Raw genomic sequence first — 5,245 nt, forward strand, 5'->3', positions numbered from 1 at the left:
GCCCTGGAGTCAGGAAGACCTAAGTTCAAATCTGGCCTCAGACACATGACATTCACTAGCTGTGTGACTCTGGGCAAGTCACTTAGCCCCAATTGCCTCACCCAAAAAAAAAAAAAAAGATATCAAAGGTTCTCTTAAATTGTGGGAGCATGATACCTTGTCCCTTATAGAAAGTTAAAGCAGAAATAATAAAAAACACAAGTCCAAATAAGTCTTGTAAGAAATTACAAACATTATACTCTGGGACCCTCTTCATTTAGCAAGAATACTTTAGCGTTGGAATCCACACTTTGTCAGTACCCTCTGTCCCTGCGGTCTCTCCCTCCCTTATCAGAGCCAAGATGGCAGAGTAAAGGCAGAAACTTGCCTGAGCTTTCCCAAATTCCCCTCCAAACATTAAAATAAAACCTCAACAGAGCCAACAAAAGGATGAGGTGAAACAATTTTCCAGCCCAAGACAATTTAGAAGGTCAGTAGGAAAGGTCTGTCTCATTGGGGTGAGAATGGAGCACAATCTAGAACAGGCTGAACCTTGACAAGCCAGCAGTAGACCTTGGAGGTGACTACATCGGCAGAAGCGGCTTCTAGAGCTCTTAGCCCACGGACAGTAAGGGGGTTGGACAACTGATCAGAAGGAGATTATGCAGGAACCTTTGCTGGCATGGGAGCGGGACTGTATTGCATTTCCTATACTAGGTTCTGGGTTGCAATCCCAGGGCTAGGAGGAGCACTAGCAGGAAGAGGGAGCCTAGACACAGTTCCAAGGAGGAAAAGAGTACTTGCAGTTGCTCACATACCAGAGCACAGGCCAGGAGAGCAGTGACCACACCTCTCCTTAGATCATACCACCCTAGAAGAACTGAAAACTTACGAACTCCCAGAACCAGCTTTGAAAACAGTGGTGCGAAAAACCTGAAGTTTGGGACAGTGCCCCCTGTGCCCCGGGAGTAGAGCCCAATTTTAACATAAAGTTTAAAATCAAGAAATAGGCTGGGAAAATAAACAAACAACAAAATAAGAACCTGACCATAGAAAGTTATCATAGTGACAGGGGAGATCAAAACACATACTCAGAAGAAGATAATGTCAAAACAGCTACATCCAAAGCCTCAAAGGAAAATGTAAATTGGTCTCAGGCCCAAAAAGAATTGCTGGAAACACTCAAAAAGAATTTTAAAAAGCAAATAAGAGAGGTAGAGGAAAAATGAGGGAAAGAAATGAGAGTGATTGGGGGCAGCTAGGTGGTGTAGAGGATAGAGCACCGGCCTTGGAGTCAGGAGAACCTGAGTTTAAATCCAACCTTTGACACATAACACTCACTATCTGTGTGACTCTGGGCAAGTCACTTAACTCCAATTGCCTCACAAAAAAAAAAAAAGAAATGAGAGTGATGCAAGGAAACAATAAAAAGGAGTCAACAGCTTGGTAAAGGAGGCACAAAAAAAAATACTGAAGAAAATAACACTTTAAAAAACAGAATAGGCTAAATGGTAAAAGAGGCACAAAAATCTACTGAACAGAAGAACTCCTTAAAAAATAGTATTGGCCAAAAAGAAAAGGAGGTACAAAAGCTCATTGAAGAGAAGAACTCCTTAGAAAGCAGATTTGGCCAAATGGAAAAGGAGATACAATAGCTCACTGAACAAAATAATTTCTTAAAAATTAGAACTGAGCAAGTGGAAGCTAATGACTCCATGAGACATCTAGAAAAAAAATCAAACAAAATCAAAAGAATGAAAAAATAGAACACAAAAATAGAAGAAAATGGGGAATGTCTCATTTGGAAAAATAACTGACCTGGAAAGTAGATCAAGGAGAGATAATTAAAGAATCATTGGGCTACTTTAAAGCCATGATTTAAAAAAAAACAACAAAAAAACAAAAAACTAAGACATTATCTTTCAAGAAATTATCGGGATTTGCTGTGTTGGCAGAGACCCATAACCTGTCTGCAGTCAACAGCACCCTCCCTTCTTCACACATCAGAGCAACCATGCGTGAGTGTGTCTCCATCCATGTCAGTCAGGCTGGCATGCAGACAGGCAATGCCTGCTGGGAATTATATTGCTTAGAGCATGGTATCTAACCCAATGGTACCATGTCCAGTGACAGAACCTTGGGGGGTGGTGATGACTCCTTCAATACCTTCTTCAGTGAGACTGGAGCTGGCAAGCATGTCCCCAGAGCAGTCTTTGTAGACTTGGAGCCTACAGTAATAGATGAGGTTCCATTTAGCACCTATAAACAGCTATTCCGTCCTGAGCAGCTGATCTCTGGCAAGGAGGATGCTGCTAATAACTATGCCCGAGGCCATTATACTGTTGGGAAGGAAATAACTAATCTTGTATTGGAGCACATCCGAAAACTGTCGGACCAATGCACAGGGCTACAGGGATTCCTGATATTTCACAGCTTTGGGGACGGCATAGGTTCAGGTTTTACCTCCCTGCTGATGGAGAGGCTCTCTGTTGACTATGGCAAGAAGTCCAAGCTGGAGTTTGCCATCTACCTAGCCCCACAAGAATCCGCGGCTGTAGTAGAGCTCTATAACTCCATCCTAATCACTCACACCACACCGGAGCACTCAGACTGTGCCTTTGTGGTGGACAATGAAGCAATCTATGACGTGTGTTGCCAGAACCTGGACACTGAGCCCTACATACACCAACCTCAACCGGCTCATTGGCCCAATCGTTTCCTCCATCACTGCTTCCCTGCTCTTTGATGGTGCTCTCAATGTAGACCTTACAGAGTTCCAGACTAATTTGGAACCTTACCCTCCAATCCACGTTCCCCCTTGTCACCTTGCCCATTGTCTCTGCTGACAAGGCCTATCATGAACAGCTCTCTATAGCAGAGATCTCCAATGCCTGCTTTGACCTCTCCAACCAGATGGTTAAGTGTGACCCACGTCATGGCAAGTACATGGCCTGTTTCATGCTGCACCAAGGTAATGTGGTGCTCTAGGATGTCAATGCTGCCATTGCCACAATCAAGACCAAGAAAACCATTCAGTTTGTAGACTGGTGTCCCACTGGCTTCAAGGTTGGTATCAATTACCAGCCCTTACCTGTGGTACCCAGTGGAGACCTGGCTAAAGTACAGCGGGCAGTGTGCATGCTCAGTAACATAACAGCCATTGCCAAAGCATGGGCCCGTCTAGATCACAAGTTTGACCTTATGTATGCCAAGCGGGCATTTGTGCACTGGTATGTGGGTGGAGGCATGGAGGAAGGAGAATTCTCGGAGGCTCAGGAAGATTTGGCTGCCCTGGAGGAGGATTATGAGGAAGTAGGCACATTAGGAGTTATCTACCCCTCCTTTAGACTTACTGCTGGCAGACCAGCTTGGCCAACACAAAGGCAGGTAAGCTATGCCAGACTGAATCAAGGCTGTAAGCCTTTTGAATATTCATTTCCTATTTATTGATTAAATAGGCTTCTTTTTGTTACTGCCTCAGGTCATTCCAGTCTCAAATCTGAACTACCATATTGGCCTGAGTCAGGCCTGACCTACAACATGTGACTTTTTCACAGGCTGTCCCACATGTTTGGGATTTACTCCTTCTTTGCCTCTGCATGTTGACATCACTAGCTTCCATTAAAGCTCAGCTCAACTGCCACGTACTACATGAGCTATTTCATAGTTCCCCTATTTGTTAGTCTTTTCTCCTGCCCCACCAAAATCAATTTGTGTATACTTTGTAAATGCTTAAATACATACATGTCATTTTCTCCCAGTACAATGAAATCTCCCTGAAGGCAGAAATTGCCTTTTTGTTTAGGTATCTCCAGCCTATCATAGGGGCTGGTGATTAGTAGATCCTTAATAAATACTTATTGAATTGAATTGATCTTACAATTTGGGAACCACTGATAATTTTTGATCAAGAGAGTGATACAATCAGACCTGTGCCTTAGGAAGAATCATTTGACAGCTTCATGGAGGATAGATTGAAGAAAGGAGTGAGTGGGACAAGGTAAATCAATTTAGGAGGCTATTGGAACACTCCAGGGGATATGAGAGAAAGGCCTAAACTTAGTGTCATGGATGTTTAAATGGAGAGGATGGATTTGAGAGATCTTGTCAAAGTCGAGGATTACACTTGACAAATAATTGGTTCTGGGAAATGAAGGAGAGGTAAGAGGCAAGGCTGTAAAGCTAGATGATTAAAATGACTTCCATCTCTCCATAGACCGGTTTAATTAGCATAGAGGAGAGGAGGGACCTGTCTCTCTATTTACTTATTCTCCCCAACCCTGTCTAAGGGACCCAGGTGGGAGATGATCAAGGACTTACCTGGCTCCAAAGATTCCTCCCCTGGGTTTTCAGGACATTTGAACCTAGGATTTGTAGGCTCTTTTAATAGAAATGCCTTAGTGGTTCTCCTTAGCTATGCCCTTGGAAATTCTTCAGAAGTTGGACCATCAGTACAATAAAACTGAAAGTAAATTGGCCCACAGCAACCAGAAACTAAAGATAGAGGTCTTAACTTTCAAATATCATACAAGGAAGGCCAAGGGACAGCTAATGGAACTGGTGGCCTGGCTTTAGTAGCCAAAGAAGTGGCAGTTATGCCGGAAACTGAGGCCTCCCAACTAGGCTCTGGAAGCCTGCTTCCTCTGCTATTCCAAGTGGGCCCCACCAATAAGAACACAGCACCTGAGGAATGATGTTTTACCTGGTTTGCTGATGGCTTCAGCCACTACAAGGGAAGCATACTTAACTGGACTTTAGCAGTCATTAATTCGGTAACAGAAGATAGTCTTTTCAATCAGATGATCTCCAAGCTGAATGGCTAGCATGTGAGAAAGCCTTAAGGGATGGGGCAGAGATCTTTATACGGATTCCTGGTTCATGGCCATTAATCTAGCCAAGTGGTCTAGTGTTCACAGGACACAAAATTGGACAATCAAACGCTCTCCCCTTTGGAATCAGGACCAGTAGAGGAATTTTGCCAGTGCCTCTCGTTGTAGGCTACTGTTTTCAGGGCATGTCAGCACCCACTAGAAATATCACAGGCTAAACAGTCACGTTGGAATCATTACAAGAACAGCAGAGGTTGGGGCATGGGTCCATTGCCAATATGGTGTTGGAGTGGTAATCCCATACTGTGTTGGGCACAGGACTATATGATACCCCTAAGGACAAGGCAGCTTGTCTTGCCCACCTAGGCTTCTTGAGCCAGTTGTAGTACTCACCTAACCCAAGTTGCCCTCAACCTGTCATCAATTGGAAAAGTTGT

At 43.9% G+C, this 5,245-nt stretch overlaps 1 pseudogene; it reads left to right on the top strand.

The window, feature by feature from the left end:
- The first annotated feature begins 1,993 nt into the window (after nt 1–1,993).
- LOC114033507 lies at nt 1,994–4,737 on the top strand (annotated as a pseudogene).
- Nucleotides 4,738–5,245: the final 508 nt, after the last annotated feature.

The sequence above is a fragment of the Vombatus ursinus genome, unplaced genomic scaffold, assembly GCF_900497805.2.
Source record: "Vombatus ursinus unplaced genomic scaffold, bare-nosed wombat genome assembly UNPS02007284.1, whole genome shotgun sequence".
Classification (NCBI taxonomy): domain Eukaryota; kingdom Metazoa; phylum Chordata; class Mammalia; order Diprotodontia; family Vombatidae; genus Vombatus; species Vombatus ursinus.